Raw genomic sequence first — 20348 nt, 5'->3', positions numbered from 1 at the left:
CATTCTTTTAAAACATCTAAGCACCTCACTACAACTAACAAAAACAATCACTAACTCTTTTGTACCAACAACATTAACTCAAATGAATAGAGAATTATTCAATAATCAAGGAAACATGTTATCCTCTCAAAAGTGCAAGACAGTAATTGCATCTATTGAGGAATGCCCACAACAAAGCCCACACTCGTAAGACACAAGCTCAATAACCAATGTTTCAAAATGCTAAATTTTTCTATTTCACCTAACTAATTCACTGATCTAAATTTTGCAAGAATGACTGTGCAATTACCGTCTGCAATGTTATCAACCAATATGTCAACTGACAACTTGTGTAGAAATCACTTTGACCAATTAAGTGGGTCAAATTTCAAGTAGAAATCATCGGTCAATTTCTCAATGATAGTAACCTATCTTGGAAACTCGAGCATTATCAAATGTTGACAAAACATACCAAAGGATAGAAACAACAAATTAGCTAACATTGCAAAAACACCAAAGGATAGAAAGAATAGTAATTATAGATCTCAACTTTCTAGAAACAACTGATCTAAAAAAACTTTGTGGAAACAATGAACAAATTTCTTGACAATATATATATATATATATGAACAGATTTTTGTACTATTTTTTACGTATACAAGTAAGTTTTGTTGACAAATTCTTTTTGTTCTTTTGGTGATTGATCTTGTTGTTGTTGTTATTGTTGTTGTTGTTCTTATGGTTGTTATTGTTGTCACATTTGTGATTGCCTATGAATTGATACAACACAGGCAGTTTTTAATAATTCTTAAAATTGTAAAATTATATAGTTTCATTACTCAAACAAATAGATGAACTACATTTTGAAATTGTAAATGAAATTGCAAAATTATACAGTTTTGTTACTAAGAACATTATATAAATATTTTTTTATGAAACTGTATAATTTTACAATTTTGCCACTAAAACATCTAAAGTTGAAAAAACAATAACAACGTACATTATGTAGTAAAACTGTAAAATTATACAGTTTCAATAACAAATTTTCAAAAACCTTCTTACTATGTCAAAAAATCAAAAAACCAACCAACTTTACAAAAAAAAAAAAAATAGAAAAAAAAACTGCTACAGAAAAAGTTGAAATAACTAAAAAAAATCAAAAAACAAAAAGAATGGAACCAACTTTATTTACTATTTCAATAATACCGAGTATCACATTTTATTATTATAATTCCTCAACTTCAAATACAAATCTTGTTAGGGAAAATATATGATTTCCCACAAGTAAATGAATCAATGGAAATAAAACAACTGTGGAAAAATTAAATCAATAACGACACGAGAATTTTACGTAGTTCCCTTAATGTAAGGTACGTCCACGGGATTGAAATCTGATTCTACTATCAACCAAAAAGTTTTCAAATGATTGCAAATGAGACACGAATGGTCTCACAAAACCACCCTTAGGTGAATTCCAAACAATCACAAATAAATAAGAGGAAAGACCTCACCAAATAGATGAACAAAAGTCTTTGAAACAGAGTTGTAGAAGGCCCACAATAATATACCCAAATCAGCCGAATATGCACACAAACAATGCTTCAAAGCAACCAAAAAACTGAAACCAATGAAATCTTCCAAGCATCAGTCGAAAAAGTCACACCTACCGAAAACAATCACCAATTGAATTTGTAGCAGTCGCACAAACCAAAACCCACCGAAAATAATGTTGTAGCTGCCACTATATTTCGGAAGAACGAAGCAATATATATATATTGTTGATTCTTGGGCTTTTTATGAAAACCCTAGCTGCCACCAAACAGATTATTAAATACCCATTGGGCTTCCAAAAGTCAAATATAATATATTAAAAATTTATTATAACCAATACCAAACCAAATTAAATTATTTAATAAACCAACTGGGTCCCATACTCTAATAAAGAGGTATACCTAACAATTCTCCCGCTACCGACTTAGGTGGAGACATCAACCATACCCACCAAAGTTTGACACTTCAAATGTTTGTCCCTCGATAATCTTAGTCAACATATCCAAAATATTATCATCCACGTGAACGTTTTTGAGTGGTAACAATTTCGAATCTAACACATTATGATTCCAATGGTATCTCACATCAATGTGTTTTGATCCTGAATGAAAAGTGAAATTTTTACTCAAATAAATAGCACTTTGACTATCACAATAAAGCACATATCTTTCTTGCTTCAAACCCAACTCTTGCAAAAATTTCTTCAACCATAACTCTTCTTTGCAAGCTTCCATAATGGCAATAAATTCAGCTTCGGTAGTTGAGAGAGCAACACATTTTTATAATTTAGATTGCCATGCCATAGCTTCCTCTACAAATGTCATCAAATATTCCCAAGTAGATTTCCTAGAATCAACATCACCGGCCCTGTCAGAATCTGTGAACCCATCAATCATCGACTTACCATCCCCAAAACATAAACACACTTTCATAGTCCCTCGAAGATACCTTAGAATCCATTTCATCACTGCCTAATGTTCTTTACCCAGATTAGGGAGAAAGCGACTAACCACACCAATGGAGTGAGCAATATTTGGCCTTGTACAAATCATGGTGTACATCAAAGAACCAACTGTTGAAGCATAAGGAATTTTCAGCATCTCTTCCTTCTGTTTCTCACTTGTAGGACATTGATTCGAATTAAGCTTGAAGTGATCCGCAAGTGGACAACCAACCGGCTTTGCTTTATCCATGTTGAACCTCTCAAGAACTTTTTCAATGTAGCTTTCTTAAGGCAACCAAATTAGCCCCTTCTTTTGATCACAAACAATCTTCATACCAAGTATTTGCTTTGCTGGCTCCAAATCTTTCATAGCAAAAGACTTGCTCAACTCCAATTTCAACCTATTAATCATAGTATAATCGTGACCCACAATTAACATGTCATCAACATAAAGCAAAAGAATAATAAATTTGACATTCGAAATTTTTTTCATAAACACACAATGATCTGAAGTGGTTTTAGAAAAATCATTATTCATCATGAAAGAATCAAATTTTTTGTACCATTACCGTGACGCTTTGCTTGAGGCCATACAAACTTTTCTTCAATTTGCAAACAAATTTCTCTTTCATTTTTTCCACAAAATCCTCTGGTTGCTCCATGTAAATTTCTTCTTCAAGATCACTATGAAGAAATGTGGTTTTCATATCAAGTTGTTCAACTTCAAGGTTCATATTTGCAGCCATGCCAAGTACAACCAGAATAGAAAACATCTTCACAATTGGCGAGAAAATCTCATCAAAGTCAGTACCTTTCTTTTGCCTAAAGCCTTTCACAACATGGCGTGCCTTGTACCTCAAATTCTTGGCATCATTCTTTAATTTGAAGACGTACTTATTTTTTAGAATTTCCCTCCCCTTAGGCAACTTCAACAAATCATAAGTGTTTTTTTAAAGTAAGGAATTTATTTCCTCTTCCATGGCCTTTTTCCAATCATCTTCTTTAGCATGCTCAATTGCTTCTTGGTAGCTCTCGAGCTCCCTTGATTGGATATCAACACAAATTCATTGGGAGGGTACATTTTCGAAGGTTGTCAGTCCCTTGTAGATTTTCTCAACTCAAGTTGTGGTAGCTGTTCTTAAGTTGGATGCTCTTTTCAATTTCGGGCTCAACTTCATTAGGATTAACATTATCCTCCACATCTTCAATAGGTCGTTGCATATCTCCCCCATTTTCATCATCAACTGAAGATGAAGGAGATGGATCCATGTTAATGAGATCACTAGTTTTAGGCTCCGGTTGATCACCTTTGCCAAAGTCTTCAATTGTTTGATCTTAAAGAAACTTGACATCATGGCTTCGAATAACTTTCTTGTCGAGCGGATCCCATAATCTATAACCAAATTCATCACGTCCATAGCCAAGAAAAATGCATTGTCTTGACTTTCTATCAAGCTTGGACCTCTCATCCTTTGGAATGTGAACAAAGGCTTGGCAACCAAACACTTTCCAGTGCTCATAAAACACATCTTTGTCGGTCCAAACTTTTTTAGAAACATCACCATTCAAAGGAAATGAAGGAGCAAATTGATCATGTCAATTGCTATCCCCATTGCCTCACCCCAAAAGGATCTTGGTAATTTAGCTTGTGAAAGCAGACACCTTGTTCTTTCCACAATGGTGCGGTTCATCCTCTCAGCAACACCATTTTGTTAAGGAGTCTTCTTAACTATCTTTTGGTGCCGAATACTTTGGCTGCAACAATACTTATCAAATGGCCCAATGCATTCACCACCATTGTATGTTCAGATGCACTTCAATTTATGCGCTATTTCTCTTTCAACCATGGCTTGAAAACGCTTAAATATATCTAGAACTTGATCTCTAGTTGTTAGTGCAAAATCCCAAACTTTCCTTGAATAATAATAATTAAAGTAACAAAATAAAGTGCACAACTATATGTTCTAACTTTTAAAGGACCACAAACATGCAAATGAATCAACTCCAAAACATTTTCTTTTCTAGAGGCAACATTTTTATGAAAAGAAACTCCATGTTGTTTGCCTGCCAAGCAATGAACACAAGTTTTAAAATGCATACCATTCAAACTGGGTAGAAGCTCTTTCTTGAACAAAACTTGCAGCCCTTTTTCACTTATGTGCCCAAGCTGCTTGTGCCATAATTTGGTAGAAGTATCATCTTCAAGTGCATTGACAACACCTTTACAGATTTTTCCTTCCATTGAATAAAGTGTATGAGTCTTCTTGCACTTAGCCACCACCAAAGAACCCTTTATGAGTGTAGCTAGTTTTTCGTGTACCTTGGAGGGGTTTAGTCTCCTCAGGTATGATAGCCTTACAGTTCGGACTCCCGTGGTTCTGAATCTAGTTCCACAAGTGAAATATGAAACAGAAAAATGAATGAGAGTCCAAGTTCGACAAATCTTAGCAAATCAATTAATCATCATAGATGCCAAAAATGGACTGCATTGCCAGATTTCAAAGATGCCACCTAAATATTTTTGAGAAATTTAGGAAACCCGTGACTTGTGCCAAAGGCCACTTGCCCATCATAACCAAAGTGTCTTGGCTTGGGAACTTAGGTATAAGAGGGAAAGGTCATGAATTGAGCACCACCTCACCTGATCAAAGATCGGCCTCTACTAATCATGATGTGATTCTTATCAACACCATATGCTCATGTTTTGATTATTAATATGCTAGCTTATCATGTGAGGCACACAATTATAGACTATTTCACCCACTTTGGAATGCTTTGATTTCATGTTTGTTTGAGAAGATTTTTGAATATATGCTACTTGAAAGAAAAACGAGCTCATATGTACATTTATCAAAGTCATTCCAACTTAAAAGAAATAGCCTTTATCCACAGGCATCAAAAAGGTATTCAAGTAAACACATAACCTTATAGTAAGATGCTAATTAGCATGGCAATGCAAACACACATGTGAATATGCTCAAACCAAAAACGCTCACCTAGTACTCTGAGGTAAGCCAAAGAACAGAAAGCAATTAGAAAAATGCATGACCCGAATAATGCACATGACTAATGCAACACATATAAGAATGCAATGAATAAATTCAGTTTCTAACATGACATGTGAAGCAACTCAAAGCATGAGATAGCGCACATATTCAAGTAAGAAGTAGTAAAACACTATATATGATGCGCCAAATTTTAATGCATGCTAAATTGGATGTAAGGCATGGCAATGATATGAAACGAAAAATATGATACTATATGCAACCACGATAAGCATATAAATAAAAAGGAGAATGAAATGAGGGTTGGAAGACATAAATATTATAAGTTTGCCCTCGTATAAGAGGGACCAAATGAATGTCCTAATTAAACTAATTATTACAAACCCAAATGAATTAACTAAACTAATTAATTATTAACTAATTATTACAAGTATGAATTAATTAATTACATGAACTACTTAATTACAAATGCAAATGAATTAGCTAACGAAAAATACAAAAGTATGAATTGAAGTAGCTAAATTAAAGGGATCAAAGGAGAGGCGATGAATCATGCGGACACAGGTAAGAACGTCCTTCGAAAACCCCCATTGCTCACTGCTAGAAGCTGCTCTGTTCATAGTCTGAAAATGACTCTGTTTTGGGCCTCGGGATTTGCTTTGTTTCACTGAAAACCACCCACTGTCGTATAAAGGGGCAGCTGGCCGACCTTAACAAGTGGTCGGCGGTACAAGATGGTGGCCGGCAGGCCACTATTGTTGGGGAAATAACTGCTGTGACAAAGTTGGAACAGAGCAAAAACAAGGAGTTTTCAAAGGATGTTCATCTTTCCTTCTCTTTCCTCTCATGAAAATTTCTCAAGGAGAGAGTAGGTTTGCTTCACAAATCATCAAACATCCCAAGGGTATTTAAATGATGATTAGTGAAGCAAAGAGATGGCAATTAATGGAAGCAAAGCTAACCAAGGCTAAATATGAAAGATACAATCAAAGACATAGTAAAAACCTACTGAATCGTATGGAAAACAAGTGCAAGTGAATACTCAAGCTTAGAGATAATAGGTTTAAAAGAAGCCATTTTTGAAGGCATAACATATACATATGAGATTCCATTATTAAGAAGACCAATGAGACTCATCTTCTTACTCATGAAAGATGGATTAAAACCTCCATTTCCATGCTTCAAAGGAAATAGAAGAAAGGCTCTAATGGTCTTGATGAAGAGTTCTCATGTAGCTTTAAAGCAAAGACAAAACTAGACTACGTAAAAACAAGAAATGAAAGCTATGGAGAAATGATAGGAAGCTTATCTTGCTACTCATGGAACATGGATGAAACATCTATTTCCATGATACAAAGAAGGAACTAGAAGAGAGCTATGCAATATCTTCAAAGAAGAGAGATATGAGACAAGAATTAAGCTATCTATGTAAGCTTTAAACACATATATACGACTTATATTTAATCAAAATATAACCAAATAGTGCTAGAAATGAGGGAAATGAGGCCTAAATATAAAGAACAACAATAGTGCAAAGCTAAAGAACAAACCTATGGAAAGATGGCTAACCTTTCCACCTTTATACAAGATTTCAAATCACATTTTTAAAGCCAAAATAATCTGAAAAATAGTATTGAAATGAAGAACAAGAAATTAAGTAATGAAAAGAGTTGAAAGATCAACCTCTAGAGAAAAGAAATAACTTCTTGGTTTACAAACCACTATCTAAACACTCTCAAGTGTTTGAATTTGTGTTCAAAATCTCCGCCAAAAAAAAAAAAAAAAAACTTCAAGTTCAATGCTTTAATGGTGTATCTATAGTGTATCTATATCAAAAGGGTAGAGAAGAACTTTTGGTAAACCTCCAAGCGTTTGGAAAAATGTTCTAACCATAAAACATGAAGGAATGTGGTCTTTTTATAGAGTTTCCACCGTCTTTTAACGTAAATATCTATAAAAGAGACAGGTGGTTCAAAACATGCACATGGGGATAGCTGGTTGCTGCAAAATATCTTTTGTCGGCATACAAGGTTGGTCGTCCAATTAATTGTACGACCTGCTCATTAATTGGCAGGCCAGCTAATTGTTTTGGCCCCGCTGCTCACCGAGTGGTCAGGCTAAAAATAGGGTTTTGGTCTAAATGGGGTGGAAGACTTAGGTTTGAAGCTCGAAACCGAATTCTTTTGCTGAAGATTCAAACAATTGGCATAATTTAACTTTCATCATCGAGTGTTCGGATTGAAGTGCCCTAGTCTTAGGGGCAGTCAAAATGGGGTGTCTATAATTGCCCTTTTTGACAGAGCTCGAAGTTATGAAATGACATGAGTGAATGTCAAAGTCTGAAGGCAACCTCTTTGACAAGGCCGTAAGACTTGAGCAGACAAACAAAATGTAGATGCAATTGATTGAAACCGAGGGTTGCCTACGTATTCCTTTGCAAGGAATCAAACCAACGTAGTTTAGGGCCATGATACAAATGATATGCTAAAAAAATTGGAAGCTGGACTTATACGCCTCACGAAGCCGATTATTTTGAAAATCTAGGATCATGAAAGACAATGTAATGAGTAATTACAAAATGACTGCATATGCAACAAGCTTCAAGCTTAAATCAAAATAGGTCCAAACGTGTTTCACACGGAAAGAAGTAAGCAAATGTCAATTCCAAACACGTTTCACGTGAAAGAAGGAAAGAGACACTCTAACCACGCTAAAATCGTGCGAAGAGGAAGAGAAAAACCGCTCAGGGTCGTGTTCCTACACGCCCTGAGATAAATTCCAAACACGCTGACATCATGTGAGGAAGGAAGAACACTCTAACCATGCTGAAATCGTGAGAAGAGGAAGAGAAAAGCTACTTAGGGTCGTGTTCCTGCACGCCCTGAGATAAATTCCAAACACGTTGAAATCATGCGAAGAAAAAAAAACACTCTAACCACGCTAAAATCGTGAGAAGAGAAAGAGACTCCAACCACGCTGGAATCGTGAGAAGAGGAAGAACACTCTAACCACGCTGAAATCGTGAGAAGAGGTTCTGAACCGCTCAGGGTCATGTTCTTGCATGCCCTGAGATAAAAACCGCTCCAGAATGTGTCTCACACTTCCTAAGAAAACTGCTCGGGAATGCATTCTTGCACGACCTGAGATACTCTAACCACACTGAAATCGTGAGAAGAGAAAAAGACTCCAATCATGCTAGAATCGTGAGAGGAGGAAGAACACTCTAACCATGCTGAAATCGTGAGACGAGGTTCTGAACCACTCAGGGTCGTGTTCCTGTACGCCCTGAGATAAAAATAGCTCAAGAATGCGTCTTACGCATCCTCAGAAAATCGCTTAGGCTCACGTTTCTGCACACCCTAAGATACTTTAACCACGTTGAAATGGTGAGAAAAGAAAAAGACTCCAACCACCCTGGAATCGTGAGAGAAGGAAGAACACACGAGGAATGACAGACTCTAAGCGTGTTGAAATCGTGAGAAGAGGAAAAGACTCCAACCATGCTGGAATCATGAGAGGAGGAAAAAAAATTCCAAACACACTGAAATCGTGTGAGGAGAAAGAACACTCTAACCACGTTGAAATCGTGAGAAGAGGTCTTAAACTGCTCAGGGTCATGTTCCTCCACACCTTGAGATAAAAGTCGATTAGGAATGCGTCTCACGCATCCTGAGAAAATTGCTCAGGGTCACGTTCTTGCACGCCCTGAGATACTCTAATCACTCTAAAATCATGAGAAGAGGAAGTGTGATGATACGATAGATGCAAAGAGTATGATGAGATTGTGTGATAGATGCACATGGACGATTTGATCGCGCGATAGATGCACGATAGCGATGTGATCGTGCGATAGATGCATGATAATGATGTTTAGGAAATGCAATAAACAAACAAAGAGGTGCTTTAGAAAGCACCTCATGGGGTGAGTGGTGATGAACTGCTTTACTTGGACGAAAATCTCCAATTTTGTGTTTTTCAAACTTCCACTTTCAACCCACAGTTCAAAGGCCCTCAAAAGGAGTAAAATCTGCATGCAAAAACCACGGATACCATTTTTCTCCTTGATTATATTTACAACTTTCCCCATTCTCCAATGGGGTGACAGACTAGGTTGATTCAGTATCTAAAATTGAGGCGTATGCATGCTACCTCAACCTATGGGGTTGCCATACAGATTTCAAGTCGAAGATACACCCTTGGGTATTCAAACTAGACTTTCTTCTCGAAAATTTCAAACCTTTGTGTTCTAGGCATCGCCATTTGAACTCTAGTTTCCACTGTCGTAATTAGTCTCCTAGGAACTTATTCCAAACACAGCCAAGACGCTTCTGGTGAGGACTGGTGTTTAGGGAGAGCACTTTTGATCGCCATTTTGACTAAGCAGGCTCGAGCTCAAGGTCAAGGTATACTCATACTCCGAAGAAATGGCAAGACCTGTAAAGGTGTATCTGGAATACAATCTCGGAATTTGCTGAAGCTGAAACAAACTCAAATGCTCCAATTTTCCCTTTTCTCTTTTGTTTTGTAGTCTGAAACCTATGTAGCTTCAGATAAGTCCTTATTTTGTTACTTTTTGAATTTTTTTTTTTGTAAAAACTATGATCGCGGTCGAACCCTTTAGTTTATAAAAGAAAGAATTCTATTTTGCACATCATGTGGGAATGGCACGGTACTCTGAGCACAAAACAATTTATGTTGGGAATGAGTTCTTAACCGGGTATTGAGCCTACGACTGACCAAAGTGCACCATACGACTCAACAAAGGTAAAACAAAGAAAAGAACCTAAACGCACCTATGTATACTTACCAAAATCAAAACGACTCAAAACAAGACTCAATATAAACAAAAACAACAAGCACGACACATGGATGTTTGCTACTGGTGAGAGACCTATTGGTTCACAAGGAGCCCATTGCTTCTCCAGGTATTGTTTCCCATCCTTTTTTTATTTATGGTTCTCACATCACTTTGGCACTCAATCTGTATTTCTCTGAAAAACCATTTCCTTACTTTTTCTCTCAGCGCATATCTCTCTATTCTTTAAGCTCTCTTATTTTTTATCCCTTCCCAGGTGTGGTTGATGAATAACATGGAAGTTATGGACCCTATGAAGGAGTCAAATGTCCAACTCTATTTCTAGTTCATGCTTCACACTTGGCTCAATACCTCACTGCTTAGAGGAAAAGAGAGTTTTTGGGCCACTACGGCTAGCTTTAGTTACGCCCTTTCTGGCGAGTGCATTGACAATGGGAAAAAGACAGAAAACATAACTAGATTGTGCCCCTAGTTCATTACTTTAACCATATTTTTGTTTTTGGCTAAAACAATTTTGACCAATATGAGAGTTTAGATTAGTATGCTTCTTCGACTTTCTGTTTTTGAAATCATGTAAGTCAGGCTGTGAGCACTAAAATATTTCCCTTTTTGGATCCAAGAAATGGTCCGGTTTTGGAAAAATGAAATAATTTCCAAGAAGATTAGTCAACCTCATTAAAAATCCTCAAAAACTCTTATTGCAAATGTCCACTGCCCGACCAACATGAAATTAACTCTTGAGATGCAGAACCTCATATCTGAACTTGATTTGTCTTCCAGCTGAATCTTTTAACGAAACAGTACAAACGAATTGAACAAAGATGAGCCAATTGGACATGGATAGGATAGTCAAGTTGAACAAGGATAAGCCAATCAACATGCATGAGACAAGCATGCTGAACAATGGTTAGGGTTGAACTTCGGGATGAAGTTACCCACATATCCCAAAGATGGGAATCAGGCTTTACGTAGTTCTTGATTAAGGTGCACTCGGGTATCAACTCTTTCATTTTGCGCTCTAACTTTTGCCAAAGCTGCCTTTCGAGTTTTCAACTTTGAGAGCTCTATTTTTTATTTTGATTTTTCTTTCTTTTCTTCTCTTTTCTTCTTTCTTTTCTTTTCTTTTTTCTTTTTTCCTTTTTTCCTTTCTTGCTCTAACTTTTTCCTGGGTCGCCCTTCCGGGTTCTTGGCCCAGCGAGCCTCTCAAGGGTAGAGAAATTTAACTTGTCCATGTTGATAAGTTGTGAGATCTCTAAGCCATCTAAATCAACGAGAATGACTGTTGTTCCTGACCAAATAGTTCTGATGATGTAAAGGCCTATCTAATTGGGTCTGAATTTACCCCTACTGTAGTGGATAGGAACTCGAGTGTCCTTCAACAATAAATTTTCTTCTTTTAAATTCTGGGATTCAGCTTTCTTGCGATCTTCATTGGCTTGAGAAATGGCCCAATTTTAAATCTTCAATCACATCTGACGTTTTTTGCCCCTAGTCCATGGGCTGCTTCTTATCCAGCTATGCAAGTTTCCTTCGATCTCATTCAATCTTATTGCCTCTAGTTCAAGAGTTGCTTCCAATTGGGCCATGCAAGCCTCATATTTTGGTTAATCGTTGAATATTCTGAATCAAAGTTCAAGGTTTGAAAGCAAAGGGGTCAAGTCTTGAGGCCAAAAATCATCCTATGCCGTACAATCATAAGATCAAGTCTAGGCATATCTTCATAGGACCATGTAAAAATATTTTTGAAATCTTTTAATAAAGCGACTCGTCGCTCATGTCCCTCTGAAGACAATGTAGAACCAATTTAGATCAAGTTAGGATCCTTCTCAGTACCCATATTAACATACATGATCTCATTCACTAAGGGCTTAGCAGGCCTCTCTTCCTCTCAGTCGATTAAATTTTGCAAATCCCAAGGAATTCCTTCATCTTTGTTTTCATTACAGTTTCGAAAAGAGTTTTGAAAACCTTTTGTCAATGCAATGATTTAAAGGCACAGCGAAGTAGGTGAAAATTACTGTCGTTTCATTCAGAACTTCTGGCTCAACTGGCTCAAGATAGAAACAAACTCAAAAGAAAGAGTGAAAAAGACAAACAAAACAAGACATAAAAAGTGAAAAAGACAAACAAAAATAAGACAGTGATGTCTGAGTTAACACCTCAGAAATCACCAAACTCTGACGTAGCAAGATTGACTCAACACCCAGTTCAAAAAGTAAAATAAACAACATTTTCAAATTACTAAAATTAGTGCATTCCATCCACCATGTCTGGAGTAAAATGAGTGCCATTAACTGGTGGTTCATTCGCAATCGCAGAACTAGCCACATTATACCCCAAATTCATTGATCTAGCACCAATAGACTTTGTAAGACCTGGTGAGGCGATAACCTTGTTGTCATTTAGATCTTGAACTTCATGGTCAAGGTGAAAACAACGATTAGTGTCATGGCCAAGTTGCTGATGGAAGGCGCAATACTTGGTAACATCATGCCTGACTAGAAGGAGATCAAAGAGAGGCCGAGCGTCAAGGGGTTTGAGATGGCCTTGTCCTATGAGGATTTGGAGAGCTTTGGACAAGGTCATGTAAAGTGGATTGAAGGTGTGGTTACCAGTCCTGGAAATATTGACAGAGGGGTCGGTAGGTGTTGACTATGTTTGGGGACCTCCTACAGATGTAGGATTGGAGCTGAAAGGGGTGTTTCTGGTACGACATCCCTTTTCATGGCTTATCTCTAGATTCAAAATGCCCCTAACCTGAGTGACAAAAATGTCATCCATAATTTTTGCAACAACTGCAAGCACTTGCTACTTGTTCAGTCCTTTGACCTTGAAAGCCTCTATAGCCCACCGGAGATATGCATCAGGATCGATACTTGTCTCGACCTTGTCCTTGCCACTTGCTTCAGCTTTGCTAAGGGATTGGGTGGCTATATCAAAGTGAGGCCTGTTGTTGATATGTGATCACCTTGACTCAAGATACCTTTAGGTTGGCCTTTTTCAATTGCAGCTCACCCCAAGATTGGGGGGCCTTTTGGCTGAAATTTCTGGCATGTGATGTGGTCGATGATAGAGCCAAAATCCCAAAGGCTAAATCTGCCATAGTTCTATGAAGATCTTTAATCATGCTCAACAACTTAGAAATAGTGGGCTCGGCCATTGGTACTTACAATGTATTTGATGGGGTTTGAGATGACTGGGGTTCAAGCACATCCATCATACACAAATACGTGCTTTATGCAATGAACACTTCGGGATGGGCTGGGGTGATGTATATGCTGGGATTATAGGTGGATGGTAGTGTATGGATTAGGTTAAGGTGTGGAGGTAATGGGTTACTAGCAGTATGAGGTCTTTTTGGTGAAACTATGATCTCTTTGTCAATAAGATCTTGAATCTTATGACAAAGGCGGATGCAATGGTTTTTATCATGATCGTGTTCTTAATGATAGGCACAGTATTGAGTGGGGTCATCTCTTGGTAGAAGAGGACTTAGGAGGGGTCAGGGTTCTAGGAGCTCTAGGTGCCCTTTTTCTACCAGCATTTTCAAAGCTTAAGAGAGAGCCATGTAAAGAGGATGGAAGTTTCAGGCTTGGGGCCGAGTTGAAGTGGTTGATTTTAGGCTATTATTAGCAAAAGGGTTTTTGATAGGAGTGGTGATAGTGTTTACTTCTGAGTATTTTGCAGCTGTGTTACCACTGGTTGTGGCATTGGAACTGCGAACAACATTCTTCCTCATAGGCTCATTACCTTCCACAATGATCCCTTGTCTGATGGCATCCTCGATTTGAACTCCAAATTCATGGAGGTCCTTAAAGTTTAATAGCGGGAGGACTATCACTTTCTACAATAGCCTTTCGTGCAAGTTTCTGACAACTTTACAAACTTGTTCTTTCTCTGGAGGCCTGTTTGCCATCATAGCCGCCTTTGCCCTCCATCGAGTAACAAACTCTGAGAAGCCCTCATTCAGTTCCTGACACGTTGCCTCAAGATCACGAGTTATGACCTCAATCTGCGTGTTGTAGAAATATTGGACAATGAAAGACGCGGCCAAATCCTTCCAGCTCTGTTTCATAGAGTATTCCAATTTAGCATACCAGATGGCAACTATACCAGACATGGTCCTACCAAATAGCGATAGCTTCTAAAGTTTGGTCAATCCCATTGGTTGTAGGATATTAAAAAATAGACACAGATGCACCATTAGATCTCCAGAACCATCAAAGTGGTCAATATGCCGCATCTTGAACCGCTCTGGCAAAGTAATGGTGGACTCAGTATACTCATCCTCAATATCGGGAATGGAGCTAACCACCTGCGCTTTCTTGAATAGTTTTTCAAGTTTGTTGACTTTGAGTAGGGTCGAATCGAACTTGAACTCAAAATGTTTCTCATTCTGGTGAACTAGTGCTCTAGACATCTGAACCGGAATTGGATCTACCTGGATGGGAGGAATAGAAACACCTTTAGTTGGTGGATCCTAAGCTATAACATTGGCAGTGGTATCGGGTATAGATGTCATGACCCAAACCTGCCCCTATGGATTAGAGTCATAACTGGCCAGTAATCATAAGATTACCTATGGCCTCAGTCAGAAATCAAATCATATTTAATAATAAGGGGTCAAATTGCGGAAGCAAAACTTGTAAAGATTGTCTAATGAGTTGTGCATACATGGCTTAACCAAAAATTTTTCTCATGTATGTAATAACTCACACTATGCAAACATCCATAGCATGTATTACATAAGTCCAGGATCATTCAAAAGTTAGTGTTAACAAAAACCAAGGTTATACACAAATTTGGTCACAAATGACCACAAAAGAACAAAAGGAAAAAGCAAAACAAAAGTAAGGCCTCTTGCGTGAGGTGACCCTGGTTGACTCCTCAAAACTCGGTTTCTCATAGCTCACTGGGGCTGGGGTTGGACATCTCGTTGCTCAGCTACATACATATAAATAAATAGTGAGCTAACGCCTAGTGAATAATACCAAAGTAAAGGAGTTCATGAATGAGATTCATTTAATCAAAATTCATAACTAAACTTGTTGATCGATCCCAATGCAAAACGACCTTAGGTCTAACATATCATAGATCATATCCATATACTGAATGACCTCAGGTCCAATTCGTATTTACAAAATGACCTTTGGTCCATTATATGCAAAATGACCTCGGTCCAATTCTTAGGCAAAACAATCTTTGGTCCAATATATACGAAATGACCTTGGGTCCAATTCATATACAAAATGACCTTGGGTCCATTCAATCCATATTCACATTCATGCACACTTTTAGATCCATGATCATGTTCACGTATGCCTTCGTATTCAAAACGACCTTAGGTCCAATCAATTCCTTATTCAAAACGACCTTTAGCCGATTTAATAGTGATACAAAACGGCCTTAGGCCCAATTTATATCCTCTTCAAGTAAATTGAACGGGCTTGGGCCCATTTCATATTCATGCATCAATCATTTCACGTACTTCGTTGTGAATCAAGCGGATGTAATACTCATTTATAGTATTAATTCAGAAGTTAGGAAACTTACCACACAGGAAACATTTAGGAAATAATGCATACACAAAATTATCTTTACTAAGATATTAGTCACAGTGTTCCGATGCTTGATTCGTCCTTGCACTTGACCCTACATAATTCATAACGCATTGGGTCACAATATAATTCAATCCATTCTTTGGTTTACTTAACTTTCTTAGGCTTCTTTCTTATTCTTTAATTCATTTATAATGCATAATGCATGCCTAAGAGTTCTTAGGAATGGAAAAGAACGGAAAACAGAACATGAAACAGTTTATCAAAATATTCTAAAACAGGGTTCCTTGCTCGAGCGAACCCCTTTAGTCTACAAAAGTACTAATTGCTTAATTTTTACACTCGAACGTAACTCTTCTCACTTGAGCCAAGACTCAAGGGTGTGAATGGTTGCTCGAGTGCAACTGTTCTCACTTGAGTGGACATCAATGTTTGCAAAACTTCTGGTTGCCTTCATTTTTCGCTCGAGCAACAACTATTTCGCTCTAGTGAAGAGATCTATTTCTGGGTTTTCCAGCAAGCTAGAGCTCCAAAACACAACTTCACATGGCATAATTTACATGCTATGGCCTATATGTCAACCATACAACCTCTAACAAGATATAAATGTCAATTTCACAAGATTTGAAGCTCAAATTCCCATGAATTCATCATATATGTTCAATTATATCCAATTTGTTTTCACAACTTCAAAACTCATACAACAAATCTTATATTTTCCAAATACAAAAATGAATCCTTAGAATTGAGTTTCATACCATAGTAATTCTTATATGCATGTATTAAATGGCTCTCAAATCAACATGAACTACGTGTTTCATGCTCAAATATGCAAATTCATGGCAATCTCTTACATGCATGTGTATATTGACTTCAAATTCATCATATTCATCTTAAATCTTGTCCTTAGCTTCATATTATCCTTGAATTCACTTAATTATGAACTTAAACTCATGAATTTGAGTTCAATTACTCACCTAGAAGCTCCAATCTTCCAAATTTAGCTAGTTCTTGAGTTAATCTTCTTAATCTTTAAGCTTCTTGCTCAATTCTTCAATTTTGCCTTCATTCTCTCTTTAGAATCGTCTCTCTCTCTCTCTCTCTATACTCTTCTTAGCAGATTCTGTAAGTTGTAGAGCTCAAAATGTTGAGTCTAAACACTATCTCCTTGAATATATATATATATATATATATAGTGGGTGGTTAATTAAGCTAATTAAGCTTAGTTAAGACGATTCAACCTTAATTAATTTAATTCAATTTAATCTAATTATTTTGATCCGAATCAATTTTTAATTAAATCTCACCATAGGCTCTAATAGTCATGCTAATCACAATGATACAGTCAATTTCAATTTCTGTAGCCTCTACGGTCTTCAATTTCAAATTATAGCAAAAAAGCAAATAGATTTCTCTACGGTGGACAGATATAAGTTCAAATTGACATCTAATCACATAATTAGCATTCAAATTCACATCAGGCACATAATCACAAGTATAATTGATGATTAACAGTATATCACAGTGCAGGTTGTCATAATAGGAGTTGCCACATTAGGTGTATGCAAAGTATAAGCTGCAGCTGGCTGCTATTGTTGTTGTTGTAACCTATTCATGACCTCGGTTTGACAGGCCAGGTCATGCTGAACCAGTAAACCCTATCTGGTCCTTCTTCGTATTGCCACCAGTGAAAGCAAAGAAAACGCTAGATGCCCTTGAACTAAATCTCTGACCTGACAAAGTCTATCGACACCAGTCCAGAGCACCTGGGGGATATCAGAACCTTCTGAAGTTATGATTCTAGGGCTACCTAGCAAAAGAGAAAACGGACAGCACCTCAGGCCAATTTCACTAGAGCAGATATGATCATAGCTGAAGGATTGTACTCCCTACTAAAGTCTGCCCCATAAACTGATATTAACCGAACCACTTATATGAAGCACCCCTATACAGATCCACTGTAGAGCACATAACAGGTAAAGAGAGCCAAAACACCCCTATGAGTGGGTAGGGTTACCTTCTCCTAGCTTTGGCATAATCTAGAGGTTCGCTACTTTAAGCAAGTAGGTTCACAAAATCCTACATACGGGGTGAGCATCCTGTCCTATGTTGGAACAGTCACTAGAGCTTTACTATATGCAGTAGGCCAATTGGTCCAAAAGGATACCTCAGCAAGATTACCTAATATACCTCTCACACCTAACACCGAGAAGTGAAAGGAGGATCAAGCAGTACAGCGATAATCCAGATCCAAGGGTTGTGTTTTCAACATGGTAAAGCCCACGACCGGCAAGCTTTTTAGGCAAGCCTCTGGTAAGCTGTCCAGGAATAGTAGATAGAAAACATAGTGACTTAAGAGCACCATGCAAATGCAATGCAAAGAACATATATATCTAGATAATATTTCACATCATGAAGTCTGAGTCAAGTTCTTTAAATCCCCAACAGAGTCGCCAGAAACTATAGCTAGTTTTTCGTGCTCCTCAGAGGGGTTTAGTCTCCTCGGGTATGATAGCATTAAAGTTCGGACTTCCGTGGTTCTGAATCTGATTCCATGAGTGTAATGTGAAACAGAAAAATGAATCAGAATCAAAATTCTCCAAATCTTAGAAAATCCATTAGCTATTAGAGATACCAAAAATGGACTACATTGCCAGATTTCAAAGTCGCTACCTAAATATTTTGAGGAAATTTAGAAAACCTGTGACTCATGCCAAAAGTCACTTGTCCATCATAACCAAAGTGTCTTGGCTGGGGAACTTAGGTATGAGAAGGGAAGGTCATGAATTGAGCACCCCCTCCCTCGATCAAAGATCGGCCTTTACTAATTATGATGTAATTCTTATCAACACTATATGCCCTTGTTTTGATTACTAATATGCTAACTTACTATGTAAGGCACACAATCATAGACTAGCTAACCTACTTTGGATTACTTTGATTTCATGTGTTGTTTGAGAAATTTTTTTGAATATGTGCTACTTGAATAAAAAATGAGTTCACATGTACATATATCAAAGTCATTCCAACTTAAGCGAAATAGCTTTCATCCACAGGCATCAAAGAGGTATTCGAGTAAACACATAGCCTTATTGTAAGATGCTAAGCATGGCAATGCAAACACATATGTGAATATGCTAAAACCAAAAACACTCACCTAGTACTACAAGGTAAGCCAAAGAAAAGAAAGCAATTAGAAAAATGCATGACCCTAATAATACACATGACTAATGCAATACACACAAGAATGCAACTAATAAATTCGGTTTCTAATATGACATGTGTCACGCCCCGAACCCGCCTCTAAAAGTTTGGGCATGACCCGTTTGAAAACGAACACTTAACCTGTAGTAAATAACATATGGGGCCTCATCGGAAGCATAAAGTAGGAAAATAACTATACATATAAATTCCATTGAGCTACATCTACATGCCAGGACCTCTTATACATCACATTCATCATGGAAAATAGATAAAGCTCCAAACCATATGTTGTAGCATCGGTGATAAACAACCATATGTACAGACCCAGCCCCATCATTGGGCTTATATAAAAATCATTGAAGTTCTACCTCTTTAACTTTAAATGGGTAATCAAAATTAAGCCAACATTTCAATAGACTTTACCAAAATAAATGGCTTTGTGCAGTGCCTGAACCCACGAAGGTTGACAAAAGAAAACGGGTGTCATGACTAGGACTGAACACTTGGTTGGTTACCTACAGAAACATACATTAGACAGAGTGAGCCAAGCTCAGTGAATAGTAATACATAAATAAAACGATGCTTAAATTGAAACATAACACATAGCAATGCATATAAAGATGTAGAGTTCACATAGTTAGTCTGATTCTGTGCTACGTACGTAACGGCCTTAAGTTCAATCTTGCAACATAAACATGGTGGCTATAAGCCCTTGAAACATGGTGGCACGAGGCCCCTGAAACATGGTGGCTATAAGCCCTTGAAACTTGTGGCACTAAGGCCCTTGAAGCATGTGGCATAAAGCCCTTGTAACATATGGCACTAAGGCCCTTGAAACATATGGCATAAAGCCTTGTAACATATGGCACTAAGGCCCTTGAAACATATGGCATAAAGCCCTTGTAACATATGGCACTAAGGCCCTTGAAACATATGGCACTAAGGCCCTTGAAAAGTTGGCATGAAGCCTTTGGACATGCATATATGAACCCAAGAGGTGTCTCACACGGACTCTAGAGGTAACTCACAATGTAGCACTTAGTTCCGTGTAGCACTTTGTTTCATTTCATAACAACTTATACGGATGGCTATAAGCCTCATAACTTTCACATATGTATGGACTCAAGAGGTGTCCCACATGGACTCTAGCGGTGGCTCACAATGTAGCACTTAGTTCCAAGTAGCACTTTGTTCCATACCAATAATCATTAGGTCTTACAGACCAAACCATACATGTAATGTCATACCCCGGAAATAAATTCATACATATGCAATATGCTTGAATCATAAAT

Source organism: Camellia sinensis, chromosome 10 (genome assembly GCF_055761805.1).
Source record: "Camellia sinensis isolate YWXY chromosome 10, ASM5576180v1, whole genome shotgun sequence".
Lineage (NCBI taxonomy): Eukaryota > Viridiplantae > Streptophyta > Magnoliopsida > Ericales > Theaceae > Camellia > Camellia sinensis.
Note: the sequence above shows the minus strand (reverse complement) of the source record.